This window comes from Spinacia oleracea, chromosome 4 (assembly GCF_020520425.1).
Source record: "Spinacia oleracea cultivar Varoflay chromosome 4, BTI_SOV_V1, whole genome shotgun sequence".
NCBI classification, from domain to species: domain Eukaryota; kingdom Viridiplantae; phylum Streptophyta; class Magnoliopsida; order Caryophyllales; family Amaranthaceae; genus Spinacia; species Spinacia oleracea.
The window spans coordinates 139,266,529-139,279,320 of record NC_079490.1 but is presented as its reverse complement, the minus strand read 5'-3'; positions in this window follow the sequence as shown (position 1 = coordinate 139,279,320).

Genomic DNA, 12,792 nt, shown 5'->3' with positions numbered 1-12,792 from the left:
GATTATAATGGTTACTATATTTGTACAATAGTTACTATATTATAATAATAGTCACTATATGTTAAGCTAGTTGTTGTGTGATTATAATGGTTACTATATGTGTACAATAGTTACTATATTATTATATTAGTTACTATATGTTTGAAATAGGTACTATGTTTATTTTATCATGATGTGTTACCATATGTTTATTTTCTTCAATAGTTACTATATTATTTATATAGTTACTATATTATTTATATAGTTACTATATTATTTATATAGTTACTATATGTTTGAAATAGATATTATGTTTATTTTATCATGACTTGTTACCATATGTTTATTTTCTTTAATAGTTATTGTACGTTTTATATAGTTACTATATTTTTGAAATAGGTACTATGTTAGTTTATTATGTTATGTGCATTTTTTTATGTTATTCTATATTTTTAATGATATAGTTATTGTATTATGGATAGAGTTACTATATTATTATCACATCAACTATGTCTGCAACTCTGTAACTAAATGACCATCAATAATATTTATATGTATTATATCTTGTATTATAGTAACTATATGTTTGGTATAGTTTTTATGTATATTATAATGTTCTTTTCATGTTCTTTGTTGTCTTCTATGTTATTAGTAATAAGAGTTAGTTACTATGTTATGATCACAACAACTATATGATCATAACAATAACTATATCTACAACCTTGCTCGTATATGACTATCATTAATATTAAGAGTTACTATATCATGTATAATAGTAACTATATATTTTTAATAGTTATTATCTTATCATTATGTTCTTTTTATGATCTTTCTTTGTACTCCATGTTATTATTAATAAAAGTGACTATATTATTTTGACAGTAACTATATGACTATAACAATAACAATAACTATATATGCATTCTGCAAGTATTTTACCATCGTTAATTGTAAGAGATACTATATGATGCATAATAGAAACTACACGTTTTACATAGTTACTATGTTATTTTTTCATATTTAAATGTTAAATTATTAACTTAGTTTAAATATTATTGATTCAGAAATACAAAGATGATGCACCCAGAATTGAAATCGTGCAAAGAATAAATTCTGCAAGGAAAACAAAAGCAGGAGGAGAAGAAGAAAATCCTGACAACAATGGAAACCAATAACGTGGTAGAGGAAGGACATGATGTGTTGGTGGAAAAAAGAGACGTGGTCCACGTGGACGTGTCGATTAGTATTTTTTAGTTCAAAAAACATTTGAGTTTAACATGGTTTATTTAATAGATGCAAAGAATTAGAATGTCGTAGCTAAAACAACTAACCAAGTAGTTAATATTTTCTTTATTATTGTTCAAGAGTTATAATTACTGTTACTTTTGATATAGTTACTCTTTTATATTTCGGTAATTATGTGATATATAATAAAAAAAAATACTATATGACCTCTAAACCATCTATATCATATTGTTTATTTTTATAATATAGTAATTGTTTTACAGCTAAAGTTATTTTTCTATATAATATAGTTAATCTTTGGATAGAATAATTGTTTTCATCGAAATTATTATATTATTATTATTATTTATTTCATAGTTACTATTCTGAAAATATAGTTACTTTACAAAACCTATAGTTTCTATAATTTACTTTTTTTGTCTGCAAGAATGAATATACAGTAGTAATTGTTTTACAGTTAAAATTACTTTTCTATATGATATAGTTACTCTTTGGATAGAATAGTTATTCTTATCATTATTATGTTCATAGTTATTATTCTGGAGATATAGTTACTTTACAGAACCTACAGTTTCTATAATTTACTCACTGTTAAAATTACCTAATTACCCTGGTCCATGGTAATCTTATGGTGGACCGGGTCCATGCAAGTGGAATTGCCTAATAAAATACGGACGAAAATAGTAAGTGTGACTCCTAAAAAAGTTTGAGGGAGTAATATTATCCGATTATGTAGAACAAAGCATGATAGAATGAATTTTCCACAAAAAATGAAAACACAAAGTATAAAAAGAAGATATCATTGGCTTACATAAATATAAAAGGCCCACAAATTCACATGATGTTAATATCTTAAGATTATTCACAAGAGGGACATGAAAGGTAATTTTGGAAAAGTCACCACTATACATTTGAGTTTTAGGCTGAAACTTTCAATTCCCTTTTAGTTTTGTTTAAGTCCAACAATTTCACTTTGGTCTAGCTTAACTTAATTCAACACTATAATTAGTTCAAATTCATTCATATTAAGAGAACAAGATCTTAATGTAGCAATACTTTACCTAAAATAAAATATTTTGTCTTAAATAATTTTATCAAAAATATTTCGTAAGTTAGTAACAGATTAACAGGATTGGTATTCCATAAACTGTATGAGTATTACTATACTCCGTAACCGTAAGTCCGTAACCGTAACATAAATAGTGGGACTATAAAATGCAAAAGAAAGGCAAAAGTTGGCTATCTATCTATCTATCTATCTATCTATCTATCTATATCTATATATTATACTAAAAGAGAGGAAATCAATGTGGTGATGACAAATGTCACTCATTGATTCGCCTCTCTTTTTAATTTTAAAAAAATTATTAGTCTAAATTTGTTTTATCTTATTAAGAAAGAATCAGAGAAGATATTATTGATTGCCATTATAAAACTTAAAGATTATGTTGATAATAGATATCCCAAATATTACGTACGTAGTAAAATTGCAAACTTCCAAGAATTCCATTCTTAAAGATTCATATATTATGCTAAATATTCTCTACTAAACCTAAAAAGTTGATTATATGTTATTTAATTAAAAAAATATCCATGTCATTATATTATTTTGACTTAGCTATGAATATTATGCAAAAATATATGGACATATATTTATGCAATTAATCAGAGGCTTAGCTAATTAATGCACGAATATTTTGATTATCTACGCTAATATATAATAAATTATGGCAAATTAAAATGCAAAGATGAAAATGCTAATATGTTTCTTGATTATTTAAGTCATGAAATTGAAAATTATATAATTTATATACTCCGTGCAGTATTTATATATTATCATGAATGTCACAATCAAATAGTTTTTATATTGGCGGATTTTTTTTTATTAATGTCGTTTATCATATATTATAAGATAAAGGAATTGTCTCCAGTATAATTAATCTAAGTGATACGGGTGCAATATTCGAAGTATGTCATAGTCATATATACATAGTAGCTTTTTCGGTGTAGTATTCGTATATGGCGAATTATGATTAAAGTTAATCATCTACTATTGACCATCTAAGTATGCATATTCAGAAAGACATTTATACGCGTAAATTTGCAATCACGACATACATTGCTAATAACTAATATATTTTTTACATAATCTAAGTGTGTAATTAATATATATCAAACTATATAAAAAGTAAAACTATGTTCTAAAATGATCATTCGTATTGCCGTGAATAATCATGATCATCTTAAAGTATTTGAACGACTATTTTCTAAAATCTGTTTAGCTTGCCTATATAACTATCTAAAGATACTTGAATTACCAAATATTACATAGCTTTATATGACTATCTACATCATTTAACAAAATCACCAAATATGACCTATATTCTATAAGGGAATATGGGATGATTTGGTGACCATGTAAAAAGATTAAAATGTACTCATTAAGTAATACACATCTATGTTATGATAAAATATTCATTTCAAACAAAATCATATTGTTAAGAAAGTAATTATTTATTTAAGGAATAGACTTAAATTAAGCAAAGTAAAAAAGTTGCGTTAAAAATTTAGAAAAATAGGAAAGTAAGGAAATTATCAATAAATACAACTTATGTTAAAATTTTCTAAAAAAACTTAGATTAAAATTAATGTTGAGATTCCTCTGAAACTAAAAGAAAAATAGTCAAAATTGTGCAACTACTAAAAACACGTTGGTAGTATTATTATAAAGTTATTATATTATTAATATGTTTGCAACAATATAAATATTTTAAATATGTTAAATGCAAAGGATTTCCATATAACTTATAAATAAAATTTCGTGCAAATTTAACATTTTGATATGTAAATCGTGCATCACACTTTATGATTGGGAGAGTTTGGTTTTAGGCTGGGATGACGAAGAAGATAGACATAGATGCATGATTTACTAATATTCACTAATAAATAGAGATTTGGTATTGATGAGCGGGTTTAAGGATATCATGTACCCACCTTGGTGATGGAGCGAGTTTAAATTTATTAGATTTGAAAACACTCACTAAATCCTAATTATGTATGTCCCTTTTTAAATAATTTTATAAACATAGTCAATTTTAATAACCCGTAACACATTTATGTCAATATATTCCAAATTTAGCTGAAAAATAAAGTAAATTATCTATCGAATATAGGGATGTTAGATTGTTAGCGAGACGGGTTTTTTGGGAGATCCCCTACGGATCCTTCCCATGGCCGAGCGGGGATGGAAGAAAGTTTGGTGGGTGATGTGATTAAAAAATGTATTCCACGCGGGTGATGAGGCAGTGATGGATTTTAGATTGGACCTTTCTTCCTTGATTATCCTTCAACTAATCCATTATAAATATATCAACATTATTGTACTACTCCTTTTATTCCAATTTAATCGTCACGCTTTCTTTTTTCGAGCGCCCAATTTAATTTTCATACTTCTTTTATGGCATGAACTCACTAATACATTACTTCTCTCTTCTCACTATCAAAAATTAAGGTCTCACTTATTCCCTCATTCAATCAAAATACTTTTGTGTTTAAATATTACAGATAAGCTAAAATCTACTTATCATATAAAACTCCGTGAAAACTTAATGTGACGATCAAATTGGGACTGATAGAATACTATCCTACACATTATGTAGAGTAACGTTTTGTTTATTTACTCAATCACTCTCTTACCGGAAAAAAAATAGGAGTCTAGGAGAGGGTTTGAGGCGGGTGTGGATACGCGGATAAGTGGTGGAGCAGGGATGGACGAGATCCGAAAAACAGGTTGGAGCCATGATTTTGTACCATCCGAAGAAACAAAATATACCAAAAAGTTTGATTGTTACCCCTCGCGACCTAGATTGAGAGGGGTGACTATCGTTTCTATCACTGGTGGCTCGGATGAGTATGAAAATCTTTAGGCGGGCACAATGTAAAAGACGCGCCCGCCTCAAAGTCATCTCTAGCTAAATAAAGTAAATGGTGGGGTTGTGTGTTAAGTGGTCGGATAATGAGGCAACTGAGACGAGTATTAAGTAGATATGACTATCAAAGGGAATAGTGGATGAAAATAATTTTTTTTTTGACACAAGTGACAAATGAGGATGAATGTAATTTTGTCCATGTATCCTTTTTTGTTTTATTTTTTTAATAAATAGGACAACGAATAGGGAAATAACGAAAGTATCCGTCATTAATTAGGAGAATATCTATAACCTCTATTTTAATGATTATTGTCTACCACTATAGTTTATATTTCACATAAATTTATATTTAGATTACAAACCGTGCATCGCACGGGTACTATACTAGTTATTATACTAAAAGAGAGGAAATCAATGTGGTGATGACAAATGTCACTCATTGATTGGCCTCTCTTATAGATATAAAAAATATTAAACAAAAAATTTATTTTGTTAACTTTCACCTATAAAGTATTTGATTCAATTTTCCTAAAAAAAATGTCATTCTATACATGGGATATTTTGTAAAATCTTTTCTATATTTTGTTAACAAATATAACCAATATGATTTTCTTTTTATAAAAAAAATAGTACTATCATACATTTTTAAGAATTTGTGTTATATAATGAATACGAATATGCATAACAAAAGTTAACTATTGGTTTAATGTATTTAACAAGGTTGTCTCAAACATTTTATAGGCCATTTGTTAACTAATATAACAAAATGTGCCCCCTATCCATATATTTTCTTTAGTAAGAACCCTATACTTAATCTTAAATATCAAAATTAACTTTTTTTCACATTCTCATTATCGTAATATAATTATATGAAGCACGGATAATAGTTTATTTGCTCATATTATTGAAGTCTTAAGAGCATGTTGATTGAAATTGTGACTAATAAATTGTAATTAACTATGTCCAAAGTCATAAGATCTAGATGATTAAGTTTCCTCATTATTAATATGTTTGCAATAAAAAAAAATACTTTTTATATATTAATGTAAATGATTGCAATATCATTTTAAAATTTCGTGCAAAATAAAATTTATATATGTAAATGGTGAATCACACTTGATGATGGGTGAGTTTGGGTTTTAGATTAGTCTGACGACAAAGTTAAAACGTAGATGATTGACTAATGTTGACTAATAAAAAGAGATTTTTGGTTGATGGATATAAGGATAACATGTACCTACCTTGGTGATGGGGCGAGTTTGAATTGATAGGATTTGAGAACACACACCCAATCCTAATTATGTATTTCACTTTTTTTTCCAATATTATAGCTAATACAATCAATTTTGATACTTCGTAATATACTTATGTCAATATATTTAAAATTTAGTTGTAAGAAAAATTGGATTATTTATCGAATATAGAGATGTTAGAATGTCAGTGGGACAGATTTTTTGGGAGATTCCCCTGTACGTACAACAAATCTTATCTAAGAGGCCGACTATTTTCTCCCTTTTTGGCCAATAAATCGCTCTCCTTGATCAAAGAGCCGAGGGCGATTTTCAATTCAGCCGCTCTATTACCTCCATTGTCGTGGGCGACAATGAGGAAAGTTTATTCAATAATGGGGTTAGAAAATGTATTCGTCGCAGGTGAAGGGGCGGTCTTGGGTTTTAGATTAGACCCTCGCGGGTCGTTAATCCTCCATCTGATTGATTATGAATGTATAAAAAAGTACTATTAACTTACATATTATAATATTTTGTTTGTTTATTCAATAACTCTAATCAGACAAACGAATTTTCAAAGGATCTATAATAGAGTTTTAAAATTCAAAACTCTCTTACCAAAAAGAAAAAAAGTCGAGTCTAGGGGTGGGTGTGGATACACGGGAAGGGGGGTGATGAAGAGAGAATGAATTTTATTTTGTACCTCTCGAGGCGGTGGTTGAGAGGGGGTGAGTATCGTTTCTATCATGGATGGAGTGATGAAGATGCAAATTGTAGGGGGGTGCGGGTATGGGTGTGCAAGTCCTGCCCCACATCAAAGTCATCTCTAACTCAGTAAAGTAAATGGTCTAGATATGTGTTAAATGATCGGGTAATGCGGTTGACGGGCGACTATGACAGTATTAAGGGGGTATTACTATTAAAGTGAAGGGCGTGTAAGATAACTTTATGCTTGACACAAGTGGTGAATGAGAATGAAAATAATTTTATCTATGTACTCCTATTTGTTTTAGGAAAATTTGGTAATATTAATCCAACCTTTGGCCGATTTTCTTTTATTAAGCCCACCTACGACATATTTTTTAATAATCCCACCTTTACCACCCAACGACTTTTATTGGGCCCAACACGTCATAAACCTATTGTAGGCGATAATATGTCCCTACGTGGAAGTACTCTCTCTCGATATATTCAGTCATCATCATCAATTCATCACCATCTCGATGATTTTTTCACCGGTTATCGGTCACTTAAGCCCAATAAAAGTCGTTGGGTAGTAAAGGTGGAATTATTAAAAAATATGTCGTAGGTGAGATTAATAAAAGAAAACCGGCCAAAGGTTGGATTAATATTACCAAATTTTCCTTTATTTTAATTATTTGAATAAGTAAGACACCGAATGAATAATAACAAATTTATCCATCATTAATTATTTTTTAGTTGGAGAATATCTTTGAACTCTATATTAATGATAATTGTCTACCAGATTTCATACAAATTTATATTTAGATTATAAACCGTGCATTTAAAGGATACTATACTGGTGTAAAAGAACTAAAGGGCCTACAGAAACATTTAGAGGATTAGCCGCGTGCCACGTCAGGGTCAAAGTCAACAGCAAGGAGGGTCAATCTTTATACGTGGCATTCCATTTTGAGGTTTTAATGTTCTTAAACGTCCTGTATTTATCACGTGTATTGCACGTGATAGGCAGCAGTCAAACACGGTAATGGCACTTGGTTTTCACATTCACTCGTGTATTTTCCACTCTCAAGAAAGGCGCGTGACTTTTGTGAATCGTATTTACAGGTACAAGGTTACGTCAGCCTACACGTAGGCAAACTGTAAATGGATCCCGAACTGGATTATGTAATTCATGGATGTAGAGTTTCGATAGAAAATTGAGGTTAAACGAACAAATTACCCCTTTGGGCCCTCTCTTCGTCACTTTTTGTTACGGAGTATTCCGATTGTAAATCTGGTAGCAAATTAAGAAAAACAGTAAACTTTTCGAAAAATTATTCTAAAAATACAATATTTAAGCGGTAAATTTTAAGTGGTTGATTTTCATAACTAAGAACGAAAATGATAAAGGTCGCAACATGCGACCTTTAAGCCGTGTCACAATGATGACATGGCATGCTTACGTGTCGCGATTTAAATAGGAAATTAAAATATTTAACTTATATATTCTATTATTCATGTTTCAAAAAAAAGGTAGGAAAATCTTAATATTCTAATTTGTTTCCTTATTTATATTGATTACCGTATTTACATAATTTCATAGTAAAAATATTGCATTGATAGTAAAAATATTATGATGACGCATAGTCTACGTGGCACATACATGTACCAATTAAACTCTAACACGTAAGATTGCGACAACTAAATGTTCTTTTAACGGGTTCCACTCAACAATGACATGTGACAATAAGAATATGAAAACCCATTGAGCACCTTTTTTTATGTACAATTAACAAGAACATTAGAGAGTGATGGATAGCTCAGTTGGTTAGAGCTTCCATCCCGTTCCAGGTGATCATGTGATCGATTCTCATCCCCGCCCTTGTGGCTCATTTGCACCAAAAAAAACAAGAACATTAAAAAAGTATTATAGCATATCACTTATTTTAGCAATCACGATAGATGGGAGCCTTTAAACGAAAAGTCAACACTTTCTAAGCAAATAGCTTAAATATTGTATTTTTAGAATTATTTTTTCCTAATTTTTTTAGGGTTATAAAAAAATCGTTTAAGGGGCTCGTTCGATATAGTTTTTTGTTTCTAATTTTCTGTTTTTTACAAAACTAAAAACCAAAATATGAAAATCACAAAAAGTAGTTTCCAGTTTTTTGTTGTAGTTTTCAAAATTAACATGATTACAATAGGTATGACTATTTTTTAGTTGATAAATTCAATCTAAATCATACTTCCTCCGATTTTTAATACTCGCAACGTTTTTGTATTTTACATTATTCACATATTCTATTTTAACAATTGTTGGTGATTTATACGTTTTATAAAACATAATCATATAGGATCTTGTTAGATTCTATTAAAGTTTTGCATAGGTATGCGTAAATGTTACCAACGTTACAAATATTAAAAATTGGAGGAAGTATGACTTACAAAATCAAAAAACCAAAAATTTGAAAGTGGCAGTGATACCGAACATGCCCTAAGTATTAAGAAAGTAAGTAGAATATTACTTCCTTCGTTTCTTTTACTTGTAACACTTCCCTAAAACATAAACATCACATTGCTTGCAATATACTCTGTTATTTTAGATGACACAATTTTCACTTTTGACACTATTCTTTTAATCTACTTTTACTATCAATTGCGATGTATACTTAAGAAAAAAAATATAGTCATGTTAAATCATGTTAAATCGTCTCATTTGCGATTTGTTAAAAAAATATAGTCATGTTAAATCATGTTAAATTGATATAATTAAAAAATCGCAATGGATAAAATATAGTCATGTTAAATCATGAAAAGGATAAAGATATATATTTCACTTTTTGGATTTGTTAAAAAAATTTCTTCTTATTCAATAATTTCGTTTAAAATTAGGATAAAGACATAATTTTTTTTTCCGCATATATTACGAAATTACGTTTTACTTATTCAATAATTTCGTTTAAAATTTTGAATTTATGTTTTCATTTTTTGATTTAATTTTTTTCGTTTATTATGAAATTATGTGGAGGTCGATGACTCGAATGAGGCGTTTTAATTATTCAATAATTTTGTTTATTATTGTTTGTAATTGTGAAAATTTTTAAATTATGTTACTATGTTTTAATTTTCGGCTTTTCAATTTTATAAAAAGAAAAATCTAGAAATTTGAATTAAAATATTATTATTATTATAATTATTATTATTATTTACTACAAAAATAGCCTAAGAAACCGTGCAAAATAAGGCAAAGAAACCTCACTTTATACGGTGCCTAGGTAGTAGGTCTCTTAGCATAAGTGACCAGAGTTTTTACCTGATTTCTTTGATATCTCTAAGAAATCGATTTTGACAAAAAATTGGTTTCTTAGATCCTGTTATGTGAATTTAAATACAAAGAATAAGAGACCAAATTAAGGAAATATGCGGTTACTTTGATTGTACTAGGAAACCACTTTGTAACAAAGTGCGGTTCCTTTGACTGTACTAGGAAACCACTTTGTTACAAAGTGCGGTTCCTTTGATTTTTTTTTGTACGGTCTAAGAAACTAGATTTATTAAATATCTGGTTTCTTTGATTTTTTTTTTATTAAAACATGAGTACCAATAAGTTATTGACATATAATATATATTTTCAAATTACATGGTACCTGTTAGATTCCAACCAATATCCAAGTTGGCTTAATGGTATGGTAATAATCCATCAACACTATATTATATGCATAAAAATTCTCCAAACCGACCAATGTACCAACTTCTTGTTCTCCAAAGCAATAAACTAAATAAAACTAATATAATATAGCATTCTCCAAACTCTAATCACAAGTTCAAATCTAAAAAAGTACTTCAAATGTATTAACTTGCTACGAGATTCCCAAAACATTTGTTAGAAAGTTTTAATATGTACTAGCTACAAAGGTCATTCATGATCAACGTTCAGCAGATCATTTTCTTCATCTTCATCAATCTGATCACCGAGAACTTGTTTTTGCTTGAAAAAATATGTAAACAAAGTATCCCGTGTCTCGTCAATCATCGCTTGAGAAAGAACTTGAGGAAAGTACTACATATATAAAAGACATAAAAACGATTAGAATGGGTATATGTTAAAACTAATCAAGTACATGTGAAGTAAATTCTGTCAAGGATGCTTAATTCTACGGCGTAGGATATTAATTAAGATTAGGTGAATGTTTTATAATAGCGGGAGCCACATATATATGACACTTTATGTAGACGAGATCCATAATAATTCCATATTTTAGGTTTTGATATCATCCAAAAAAATCAAGGTTATGAGAATGTACGGGGGAAAGTGACAAAAGAATCCAAATGAAAAATTCTTCAAGTGGCCTTACTTTAATATCCCATAATAATGTAGATTATGTTCTGCATCTAAATTAAAAACTAAGACCAAGGTTCATAAATCACTTTCAATTAAAAGTCTGTGAGTATAGAGATCGACTTGTCATTGCAAAAGTTTAAAATTTGCACCTATAGCTTCCTTGTATTTTTTAATTTTGAGGGGGAACTGTCTGCAGACATACTTGACTCTGCTAGTATCAGTAGAGCTGATATCGTAAGCCTGTAGACATACTTGATTCTGGTAGCACTACTACAAAAAAAGGAATAGAGAACTGTTAAAATAGGCTTTATAGGACGCCTTAGGACCGTTCTCCTGCTAAGCGATCTCTATAGTTTATAGGACTGTCAGGATAGGCGTTTTGTATGTCTTGGTATAGAGAATTGTTCTCTAACATGATTGTCTTCTATATCCTTCTTAAAATCTGAAATAAAACCATTTTATATTGCTTAAAATAGAAGACGGTTTGGTTAGATAACAGTTCTCTATTCTCCTTTTTATTTAAAAAAATATTAATTTGTTTATTTTTTAATTAAGAATTAATGAAAATTCTGACTAAAAATACGGATCAACTCAAGAATTACAGTTACAAAGTTTCCAAGTTTCAAGTACAAACGATCAAAATTACAAGGAAAAGATAATAAAAGCACTTCTTGTAAAAGATAAAAATGAACAATGAACAAAAGATAAAAATAATTCATATTAACACTATAATCCATATTTCACTTTTTTACTCGAACAATGAACAAAAGATAAAAATACTTCGTAATAATTACTGTAGATATCACAAAGGGAAATACAAAAATTAGAAAACAATGCTTCGGAATCGAATACCGGAAAAAAAAAAAAAACATATTTACTCATTTGTTGAATTACGTTTCCCACTAAGGTTTCTCTAAATCTTCATCAAAAATAAAAGTAACCCACTTGAAATTAAAGTTGTTAAATGAAAAATACCATCTTCCAAACTACACTCTTTTGTATTATTGCCTAATCCATGAGGATTAACATATGGATTACTCTCATTTGGGGTTGCTTCCGTTGAACCTTGAACTCGGGTTTTGATTTGTCCACCTCCCGGTGTATTCTGATGAGTTGAAGATTATTCATGATGGAGGAGATGAAAAGATGCAAAGATGTCGAAGATTAATCCATTTGGGGTTGCAGATGATTGAATTTCATCGTTACGAAACATATTTGAAACTGCGTATTGATTTTGCGGGTAATGGGGTTAGGATTTTAGATATGATTTTATCAAGAAATACATGACTAAAATTATCAGCTTGATCAAACAAATTTTTTTGGGATTATGGATCAATGAGAGGTTGAGATATTAGATAAGGATTAAAGAATTAGAGAAGTGTTA